This window comes from Megascapheus bottae, chromosome 27 (genome assembly GCF_031878675.1).
Source record: "Megascapheus bottae isolate mThoBot1 chromosome 27, mThoBot2.hap1, whole genome shotgun sequence".
NCBI lineage: Eukaryota > Metazoa > Chordata > Mammalia > Rodentia > Geomyidae > Megascapheus > Megascapheus bottae.
The window spans coordinates 7,073,881-7,085,777 of record NC_143535.1 but is presented as its reverse complement, the minus strand read 5'-3'; the positions used below and the strand labels follow the sequence as shown (position 1 = coordinate 7,085,777).

The 11,897-nt window shown below is 47.3% G+C and overlaps 1 non-coding gene across 1 annotated transcript; it reads left to right on the top strand.

The window, feature by feature from the left end:
* Positions 1–6,420: 6,420 nt before the first annotated feature.
* Positions 6,421–6,524, top strand: LOC150045542 (U6 spliceosomal RNA). The gene has a single exon (XR_016532890.1). It is a non-coding gene; the product is annotated as a U6 spliceosomal RNA (small nuclear RNA).
* The last annotated feature ends 5,373 nt before the right edge of the window (positions 6,525–11,897 follow it).

Genomic DNA, 11,897 nt, shown 5'->3' with positions numbered 1-11,897 from the left:
CAGACAGAGTCAATTACCCAGAAGGAGTTCCACTTAACTTCCCCCACTGCTCACAGGCCCTGCCCTGTTCTCTGCAGCTTCTTTGGCCTCTGCCAAGACACCATCAGCCTGTCCTAGCGTTGGCCACCTGCCAACCCTGTCTTTGGGCATGTCCAGTGCCACTCGTTCCAGGAGGCCAGCCTCCAGCCCTCATCAACTGGAGGGCTCCATGTACTGGCCCTTGGCCAGTGGATTTCCATTTTTTGTCCCATGAGCTCAGCAGGATCCTCAGGCAGGAGGGACATCAACAAGCTCTCTGATGTCTGTGGGCAGGTGGCCTTCCCCCTCGGTGGCACAAGCCTCCCATGAGGTCTCAGCCCTCCTCAGCCAGCTGTGCTGGCTCAGTGTGTGGTTACAATCAGCAGATTTGGAATCGGGAGGTCACGGGTTTAAAGGCTGGCCCAGCCACATACCCCTGTGCCACCAGGCACAAGACTCTAACATCTTTGAACTTGGGTTTTTACTAGGGATAATAATAGTATGTCACAGGATGATTTCCAAGATCAAAGAAGAGCATGGACATTCAGTAAACCATATGCTTGGCACAGGATCAATGCTCAAAAGATACACTTTCCTTCTTCCCTCCTCCCATCCCACTAGCCCTAACCCTAATTCTCTTTCATTCTGAATTCTCACTCATCAGGAAGTTTATTGTTTTGGTTCTCCTTTTTCTGACCTAGGAGACCTAAACTGGAGAAAATCTAGCTTCCAATTCTGGCTTATCAACAAATTCTCGTATTGATTCGACCACTCCAGAGCATGTCATGGCATTAGGCGTTACTCCTGTTGGTAACGTCACAAGCTGAGGACTTTGGTTCATGTACATTGAAAGGAACCCTGGCTGCCTTCTGTTTACTGATGTTTTGTGTTTCACAGACAGTTCCTTTCTGCACACTCCACAGCTGGCTAACTCATCTCCTACATTGTGCTGTTAGCCATGAGGATCCAAAAGCTGCATTTCAGAGCTCCATGTGTATGATGCCATAAAGAGACTCCACTTTTAACAGTATTCCATGGAGGGAGGGAAGAACGGATAGGCATTTTAGCCACTGACTCATTCAGCAAGTACATGCTGAGTATCCATGGTATACCTGGAAGCTGAGGGTTTAAAGGCCAACAGCCCAAAGCCCCACCCCTCAAACGGTGACGCGATTGGGGAGGCAGGGCAGGTAAAAAGATCATCACAGTAGGATGTTACATATGATCTGATAGGTATAAATTAATGCTATTGAAGGAGAGGGTGTTGAAACATCTGAAACTGAGTGGGGAAGCCACAGTCTTCGGTTTGGTAGGGTTCCAGTGAAATGCTAAATACATGGACACTTGCACTTTTCCTTACAAGAGGAAAAAGTCATTTTGACTCATGGTTTCTGAGGTCTTTGACTGTGGTCACTTCCCTCCATTATTTCTGGGCCTGGTGAACTTAAACATCATGGTAGGGGAATGTGACCGGATGCTGCTCACCTCTTGGCAGCCAGGAAACAGAGAGCAGAGTGAACCTTGCTAAGGGGTTTTCTCTTCCTCCTGGTTCTGTTCCATCTAGGCCCAGCCTATTAGATGGTAGTACCCACATTCAAGGGGGATCTTCTTTCCACTCTAGTTGCTGTCAATCATCCCCTGGAGACGCCCTCACAGGCACACCCAGAAGGTTGCTTTACTGAGGGCCTAGGTGTCCCTCAAAGCAATCATGGAGACAACACCATAGCTCACTCTTGGGAAGGTTTTTTGCCTCAGGAGGGAACAACAGATGGTTTAGTGGTCTTTCCCAGTTTGGATTCTTGAAATCTGTATACCAGTTTTCTGTAAACATTGCAGGAGTGGGGTAGTGTCCGCCCCCTATCTTTCGCCCTTGCAATGAAGGTGGACCAGTAGGTTCTGTGCGCAGTGACTGCACCCCAGCCTGTACTAATTGTGCTAGACAGAGCTGTTTAAATACCACCAGACAGAATATTACTCAAATTAAAATGAGGTCTTAAATGTCATTATTTGTGTCATTATTAATAGCCCCTAATTGTGTTCTCTAATCATCATGAAATTATGTTAGTATTAATATTCACGTCAAAGCTGCCTAGGGAACTTGGAAGATTTAAAAAAAATTATACCATATGTCAGTTCCTATGAATGTGAGGCAAGTGCTCCAACTCTGCTGGAGATGAGATGGCGGCTTGATGAGTCCTTCGCTTCTGTTCCTGGACCCCTCTACCTGGCAAGACCCTCAGCATCCATGGAAGGTGATTTCCAGGAGCCTCCTGCCTGTGTCAGGCAGCTGCTGTCATGGATGTGGGGATGGATAGTGTGTGGTATCCTGAGATGTGGCACTTCCTTCTCTTCTCCGACACTGAGGGCTGCCTTTGTTCGATGTCATAATACAAGATCCTGCACAGTCTGGCCTGTCCTCGTCTCCATCTGCTCAAGCCACCTCACTGTGATTTGGAACCTGCCCAAACTTCCGTCCATTTCAGGGAAAAGTGGCAGGAAAGACGCAGAGTCGAGTCTCCCAGAGAAATAGATTCCAGAATATCCTACCACATCACAGAAAGAACTTTCAGACAAGGTAGAAACTCAGAATTTAACACAAGATGTCCAGAGCATCTGAAAAAAACCAACGCCTTTCCCTGTCCACAAGCGCATTTTTACATTGTAAGGCAATGAATGATTCCATCTTCTATGCAATTTTGTGGACAACATGTGCCATGTCTCACGCTTATCTTGTGGGGGCTTCTTTGAGTGCACGTGCAGACCCCCAGAATCAGGATGGGATCCCCTTGTAGGCTGAACAAGAGTTGTGTCTATCCCCATGTCACATGGGACTCTACCTGCACATTAGAGGTGGGCTTGGTGAGAAGGCAGGCAATATTGCCAATTAGAGCTCCCCTCCCTGTGGGCTGGTGAGGGGGGGTGAGAGCCCTGGGACACCCAGAGGCATCACCCGCCTGCTGACATCACTCAGGGCTCCTCTTCATCGTTTCTACAACATTCCTTTAGGCTGCCTGCTCAACGCCTCAGTCATCCACTAATGGAGGCCACGTGACCGTGATGTGTCAGACAAATCTGGGGCAAGCGCTTCACTCTCTTCCCGGAGCCCTTGGAATTCTCTGGAACTGAGAATATTCAAATGCTTTCTTTCTTGGTGAAACAGCAGGCTTCCAACCCCCCAAATATTATGACTTGAGTTAAATATAACCCAGAGCACAAAAATAACGGCACAACAGAGAGCAGGCAAGCTATGGAGAGAGAGCGAGAGGAGAGAGTTGCACACACCCTCACATGTACACGTGTGCAAATACACCCCACACTGTGTGTTACCTTGGGTGTGGTGAGTTATCTGTGAATTCACAGCCACATAGGCAGAAACCCATACAACCATGCAGAAGTCTTGGTGCATTCTGGGCTGGTGAGTTGCTACTTCAGCAACTGATGGAGCTTTAAAATTTCTTGTTTCTATATGTATGCATGTTTATCACTCTCCATATAAATGTGTATGTGTTCAGTGTGTGCATATACATGCGTATGTAATGCACATATGTAGATATATGCAGTACCTAATCGTATGTGGTGTAAAGTGTGAGCGGAGGAACTATTTTAACTTCAGTATTGTAAAGAAGACTTTCCTGCTCTCCTCTCAGCTATAATGGAAAGCTTGGGGTATAGACAGGCAGGGTTGGATATGGCCAGACAGGCTAGTACTTGTTGGTTGTCCCCTGGGATGACAATCACCCTCCCAACACTAGATTGCTTTAGAAGATAATGTAAAAGGAGCAGCTTTGGTTTGTGGGAGGGAGAGGGGGTAGATGTGGGTTGGGAAGCCAGGTTCTGCGGCTTCTCTCATTTCCCTTGGAAGTGCCTGCTGGTGTATGTGGTGGATACTCAGTGGGTCGTGGATAAACAAAAGGTCTTCTGAAAGTCAGCACTCTGAATTTTAACCCCATGATTACAGTGATTGTTGGCCCAGGAGCTGGGTTTGAACCAGTGGACCTAGAACAGAAGCACTGAATAGACACTTCCCCAGCAACAGGACATGTGGCAGACCCAATGCTCAGAAGACCTGAGAGACATAGGGGGATTTATAGCTTGAGTCACATGTTGTACTTAGACAGCTTCCTTTGATCCTTATAAGGTAAGGGGAGCAGGCATCATTATTCTCCCCTGTAGAGGTTGGACTTTGAGTCGCAGGGCAGAGATTGGGCCCAAGGTTTCATGGTATTTAAGAAACTGAGGTGGATTTGACCCAAGCCTAATGATTGCTGAGGGTGGGGTGGAATTACATATTGATAGACTCCTTTTTGTTTCCCCCACCCCACTCAGAGGCAGCCTGGGAATGCTGGCACAAGCCAGGGGCTCACCAGACCATGAATTCTATCAAGGCAGCAGCTATAATGTTTGCCCTCTGGGCTGAAGAAACAAAAAAAATGATTGGGGGTGGTAGTGGAGGGTGAGCTGAATGCTGTGCAGTTATGGCTCATGCAAGCTTAGGGTGCTGTCCTGGGGAATGCATAGGGAGGTGTGCCAGCAGGGAAAGTGGGTGAGGATTTTCCCTTCTCGGGGCGTCTGCTTTTGTTCTCTGTGATTCCTTTCCTCTTTAGTCTGAAAACACTCACAGATGCACCTGCCCACAATCCCCTCCCCCAGTCACAGAGCCCTGAGGCGCCTTGAGGTGGGGCTCCAGGGTCCTCGAGGGGTGTCTGCTTCTTTGGATGGCAGAGGGAGGGGACATGCTAAGGACTCATTTGGTGCTACTTGTTTCCCAGCTTATGGAAAACAGAGGACTCACAGAAGCACTTGATTTCCTCTGCCATCTACTGCCCTTTCCAACCTAAGATTCCCCTGTCCTGCTTTCCACCTCTGTGCCCCCTAAATCCTTTCCCTACCCCCATCTTGTGCTCGACAAAGCCTCTGCTAGAAGTTGACAAAGCTGACTGGCGGCCTAACGTGCTACAGGTGGTGTTGCTAAGCAACCACCCCACTCCGGCTCTGTCAGCCCAGATCAAACCCCTGGTAGCACTTAACCCCGTAACTGCTTAACACAAACACTAATTACCCAGGCCCACCAAAAAGCACATTTATAAGCCATAATCAAGGGTCAGGGAGGATAGATTCAGTCTTTAACTAATACTTCCCATCTCTGAAGCCTGGGCCAAGCCACCCCAGGCAAAGTTTTGAGACACATTGTTTTTTAGTGATGGCTTGTCTGTGCTGGCCATAAGAAGTGGACATCGAATTGTAGTGTTGGGTTTCGTTCTGAAATGAGCTGCAGTCAACGGAGTGCCCCCACCCCCAGACGCTGCTTCCTGGTCTTCAAAAAACTTGTTTGCGGTACTTGCCTCTGCATTCCAAACGATTTGTAAAACCTTTGACCTAAAACCTTGCAGGTGAACCCGAAATCAATTTATTTGATGTCTGATTCAGTTAGACTGGAGATGATCTTGGGTTTTTTTTTTTTAATTTGTTTGTTTTTTGCTTTTTGTGTTTTTATGCACTCCATCCTTATGTTTGCTTGCTTCCCTGATGAAACAACTCCCCTATCAGAACTAGCAGGGACTGCAGGAAATTCTACACAGGTAGATATTACGCTAGACTGTAGACCAAACTCTAATCCAAAGACCTGCCTAGAATTGGCTTCCCCCTTTTACCTGGTAATGAAATTGCTCAACTCTTGGAAGGCACTCAGCCTCTCTGGGTGAATGCATGAACACAGCTGTCTTTGATTGCTGTTCCCTAGGTCTGGGGATGTAGCTCAGCTGTAGGACACTTGTTGAGCATGTACAAATCCATGGGTTCAATCTCCAATGCTGCCAATGGAAGGAAGCAAAACAAACCAGCAATAACAACCACACACACACACAAGTATTTCTTTTACATAAGACTAAACTCTGCCTCACATCCTGTGGCTCTGACTCTTCCTTCTGCTGGTTGTCCAAATGGGAATGGCATAAGGTATGTGGGGCTGTGGAAGTTTTCTCTAGAAGCGCCTGCCCCCAAGTGACTGGCACCTTCCCATCATAGCAGACCCTGGATGGGGCATAAGGATCCACTCTCACGGCACTGTCTCAGCTGGAAAAATGAAGCTTCTCTTCTATGGGCGATTGCCTGTTGATTCAGGGTACAAGGAATAGATCCTGGTTTCTTTGAACATGTGAGTTATTTATTCAGCAACAACCTCAGAATCTCACCTCAAGGTTAAGTTTCCTGCTTCTGGGGTTGGGGAAAAGCACAATCCAGGCATGAGTGCCAGACTTACGTATGGGTTCTTACACTTACCACAGTGCTAGCATGTGGCTCTCTAGCCTACATGGGAGAAACTGAGGCTCGGAGAGGCCAAATAGCTTGCTCCAGTTTGTACAACTAGGCAGCAGCAGTGAGCATCCTAAAACCTATCCCGTTGCACTGGCTTTGGCAGCACATACACTCAGGTTGGAAAGATACAGAGAAGAGCATGGCCCCTACACAAGGCTGACATGTGAACTCATGAAGCGAGCCATATCAAAAATGAAAAGCCTATCCTCACTCTACCCAGAGACTGGAAAACTACAGCTCAGACTTGGAAATGACTGGTCTGAGATCCTGCCCTAAGTGGGGCAGAACTTGGAATCGGGATGGAAATTGGGACCTATGTGACCCTAAAGCACTGTCTTCTCTTGTCTCCTGTACTGCTCAGAAGTATTCTTCCAGTTTCTGGAATGGATTGTGTCTCCTGGTGAAATAGCCATACATCTGGCATGGGAAGAGAATCCTGGGATGTGGTGTAGGTGTAAGACCGTGTCTCAGACCGACTGTGGGGATTCCCTTGTCCACCAGGTTTCTACTTTAAAGGAGAGGAGGGACTCTTCTCTCTTTCTCTTCCCCCACCTCTCTCTCATACACACCTGTCTTACCGTTCCTACAACCCAATAGCTCCCTGTTTTCCTCCCTCATCTTGAGTCAGTAATGCCTTGGCTTTGGGCTAAGCCACTGTTGCCAGCTGGTGGCATTAAGAGTTGGGATTGCCAGCTCGGTCACAGGTGACAGATTTGGGAACATCATCCCAGCCCTGGCTTCTTCTCAATAGACCCAATGGGTCATGGAAAGCCCCAGTTGGGGAGCCAAGTGAAGGCAAAAAGAGACTGCGTGCTATAGGTGTGCATTGGGGGGGGGGCTTGCCCCATGAGTTTAACACTTTCATGCAAGTGGTTTCTCCATAAAATATTAATAATGTTCCTATAATTGATACTTCAGGGCAATAACCTCTGACAAAATGGCCCTGATTAGCAGATAATTGAGTGTGTTGGATTGTGTCCTGAGAGAGCTGAACGCCAGGCAAGGCCCATTAGCCCATCATAATGACCCCTTTTGTCAGGTATTAGTGTCATTAAGAGCCTGCTCTCTGAAATCAGTGCCTTTATTTAACTCTTTTCCCTAATTATATGGATCATTTTACAAATCAAAGCAAATGTTTGCATACAGCCCCCAGGCATGCAATGGAGTGAGGTGTTGGAGGAGCAGGCTGGGGAATGAGGCTGCCGGGAGAGTCCTTGGGCAGGGGGGCACTTCTTGTCATTGGGAGTTTTCCAGTGACAGAGAAGGTTCCTCTAAGAAATCCAGCCAGTGTCACATGAGGGCTTGGCATCTCTGGTTGGCTTGGCTGTTGGGGGAGGGGGAGAGGAGGAGACATCTAGATTGGGGGCCTTGCCAGGAGAGCTTGTAGGAAACACATAGGTTAAGCCTTGGACCCATACTGGGCCCCTGGACTTGGAGTTTGCTGGATCTATGATACTGGGAGCAGTAGACTGGAACAGCCACAGGGCCCCTACCAGACACAGAACACCTGAGCTAATCATCTGGGTTATGCCCAGAGCAGACTCACATCTCTGTCAGGAGGTAAAAGCCTCTGGGAGTGGCTGGGGAGAATCAGTAAGACTTAAATCCTTTCAGTCTGAGAAGATGTGGCCCAAGTGGGCAGATGTCCTAACGGAGAGTCTGCCAGCTAGGTAAGCAGCCAGTCCTCTTGAGACTCTGGGAATTTAAAGCATGATCAGCCCCTAGGCCACACACATGGAAGTTGACACAACAGAAAGCTCCAGGGACAGAAAGCCCCTACTTTCTGGCCTCTTCTCACTAGTATTCTCTCACTCATTAAAAAGTAGAGGCAGCTTCTCACTTACTTGAATGCAGTCACTGCCTGACACCCCTTCCACTTCACCCCAGCTCTGTGCAGGGTGAATCAGAAAGAAGACTCAGTCGTCTCCAGTAGGAATTTTTCAGAGACAAGGGATAGGTAGCTTCCCCCCACCGCCCCCTTTTTGGCAGCTAAGTAGGATCTACTTTTACATATATAAAGATGAAAACACATGGATATCATCCATTATAGGAACGGCCCAGAGGTTGCTGAGCTGGGGGTGATTTATTTATTTGGCAAAACGATGGGGTGAATTTGCTGAGAAGAAGAGTTGGACCTGTTGAGTGTCCTGGGATTTGTCAGAACCATCTCTTTTCCCTACTGCATTTCTGCACAGCAAACGCTTCTGGAGTTTGCTTTCCCTTGTTTTAATCACAGTGAGTCTTGTGCTCCTATGATTTGCATTGGGCCTGGTAAATTTCCCAGCACAGGCCTTGGCTGGGAAGCTGCCAGCCATGAAGAGAAACTGCCAGGGTTTTTGTTGAGGAAGCAGAATTTTGGTGGTAGAGTGTGACATTCTCCTCTCAGAAATAATACCTTTCATTTAAGGTAGGAGAGGAAGTTTGACATGCCATGAAAATATGATTTCCAGCCCTGTTCTGCTTTGAGTAGAGAGCTTTTTCTGTGGGATCTTGTTCCTGAACCAGAGACGGTGAGCCTGTAAAGTCATGTGCAATGGTCTGTGGATTCGTCAGAGCAATCTTCCCAGCTTGGGCTTGAACATCTAGACAGCCTACTGTTGCAGCTGTCTTGAGATTCTGCTCTGCTTGAACCCCAAAGGAAGAAAGAAATGAACAAAAACCTGGGAAACAATGATAATTCACCTTACCATCCTGAATAGCAAGACTAGAGGATCACATCCACGTTTTTTAAACATTGCGTTGCCTAGTTTCTAGGGGTGGGGACATTGAAGGCAGAAAGAAAAAGAAGACATGGGTCTGGTCTTTGATGAGCTCTGCCTCCTGCATATGTACTGGTCGTGTACAAGATGACTCTAAGGTACCAGAGGGATGCAGCGATGGAACAAGGGCTTGGAGTTATGAGAACACGAGGGAATGAACCAATGGTCCCTTCCTGAGGAAGAAGGAGAAAGCTTTCCTGAGGACCCAGTGCTTAAGCTGAGATCCAAGAATGTCAGATAAAGGCATGAAAGAACACATCGCAAGAAGAGTTAGGATTTACTAGAGATCCATAACTCCTAATCTGCTGTGGCTACTGCTTTAAGTGACTCTTGTTGGAGTATTTGTGACAGTCCCATTTCACAGTTGAGGAAAAAGAGAAGATTTTGAGGGAATTTATAAGAGCATATAATCTGAGTATAGAAGTTTTACACATTACGCAATCCAACCTTTGAAGCCAGACACAAATTATTTTCCATCAGCCAACCTGTGTCTGAAAGCCTCATGTAACCGTTGGTTCATTTACTCCTCTGGTGACCCAGAGCAGCAGGCATCATTTTCAGGTGTGAAAGTTGGGGGTGCAGCAGGGTGATCTGAACGGGCACACTCGCAAGTGCTTGTCTGCAAAGTTGCAGAGGGAACTTGTGTGGTTTCCGGCAGACCCTCGTGCCTACTTCTCTGACTCGCCAGAATAAGGGTGCTAAGCTGTGGTTCACATGTCAAGTTTGGATTGAGAAGTAGAGGAAGTGAAATTGATGGTAGGTCCTCCCAGAGAAGCGTGACTATGTTGGGTTACGAGGCAAAGAGGTTCCAGACTGAAGGAAGGTGGCTGACCAGTTGACCTTGAATTGGGTTGGTGTTCTGTTTGTCTCCAGGGGCTTGAACTCCCAAGATCCTCATATAAAGTAAAAGAGAGAGGCTGAAGAGAGAAGAGAGAATGCTGTCAGCTTTGATCATGGAGGAAGGGCCTGGGAGCAGAAGAATGCATATGACCTCTATATGCTAGGAAAGACAAGGGAATTGGTTCCTGCCTCCAGCTTCTAGGAAGAAATGCAGCCCTGTCAACATTCTGACTGAGATGGCGACATTTGGTCACAGCAGCAATAGAGCTGCAGAGAGGACATGTATGCTTTTGAAAAAAGACCTGGCACACAGGGCTACGGGGCTCACTTTCTTAAGACTGATCACTCATCAACAAGTCTTCAATAATAAATGAAGTCTTTGCTGGGAAGCGTCTATGACCCAGACCAGTGCAACACATTAAGGGATGTGGCCAGATTCCCCTCAGGATAGAGGCTCAGCCAGGCTAACTCCGCATGTTCTTCTGGGCTATTTTTTTTTCAGCCTTACTATGTAGCCAAGGCTGGGCTTGAACTTAGGATCCTCTTCAATCTTTGGGTGCTGGAACTATATAGGCAAGTGCCACTACATTGAGCCAGATTCACCCATTCTTGCGAACATTAGAAAACAAAAGATCACTTTGTCTTGGCTATAAGTACATCAACAGAAAGTGACAGCCTGGGAAGATAGGTGGTTCTGTGCAGTTCTGTGAGGCAGTTCTAGCTGTAATTGGCTGGGTATTGAAGGCACATATGAAGATCAGAGTTATTGCATTGGCTCACTCATCCACCCATTATTGACCACTGATCTAGCATATGCCAGATGTTGTGTACACAAGATGTAGAATAGAGATTTCTTCACTATAACAGCCTGTTAGAGCTTCTGATGCCAAGACAATAAGCTGTTTAAAAAAGTCATCGAAACAGATCTGTAATTTCAAATGTGTTCGTCTTGATTAAATAGATAATCAAGAGTGGGGTCTGATGAGATAGCTTGTCAGGAGGTCTTCATTTGTGCTACTGATGCGAAAACCTACAGGTCTCTTGACAGGTGCCATTCAGGATAGAATGTCCTGAAATTTTTGTGGGGTGCCATGGAAAAAAGAGCATCCCAAGGAGTAGGAGCAGCATCTGGAGACAGTGTGGGCTGGCCAAGGACCTCTTAGAAAGCCTGGCGGGTTAGTGATGGTGTGCTGGGGAGCCAGAGCACAGCAAGGCATTGCTGTGAGGCGCAGGCGTGGTCTTGACCCTAAGCATTCGGGACAGCCACTGTGGGGGGGGTGGAGGGGTTAGGGGGAGAAGTAGCATGATCTGGTGTGCACTTCATAAAGATCAGGCTGGCAGTAGTAGGGAGAATGTTCTAGAAGGATTATAGAGAGTAAGTACAGAGAACGGGGAGTTGGCTGCTGCAGTTAGCCCGGGCAATGATAATGGTGGCTTAGATGGGAGTAATCGTACTGGTAGCTTTAACATTATTTTGAAGATAGACTTTCCAGGAGTTGGCTCTAGGTTGAAGATGGGAAGGAAAGGGAAGAGAAGGGAGGGCTTGGGTACAATCCCCTGATTTCTGGCAGAATGGCTAAATGGATGTTGGTATGACTTACTGAAGTACAACGGACCAGAGGAGGAGATAAATGGATGGGGAGGATTCCAAGGGCTTTGTTTTGAGTATATTACATTTAACAACTTTCTGGCACCTCCTTTTAAAGATGTCAAGGAGGCAGACACAGACAAGATTGGCTCTGTGAGAAGAGCCTGAGGTCTGGGCTAAATATTATATAAATCGGCGACATCTTATTCTATAGATACTGTGGTAGGGGTTTAGAGGGTGGAGATGAGGGCCCAAGAAACTATAGTATCACACTGAGCATACACAGTCTCAGCAAAGAAAATATCCCATCTGCTCCTTGGTATGTTCCTTCTGCTTTAGAAATAGGTAGGGTGAGGTAGTTAGATCTAGTGAATGAA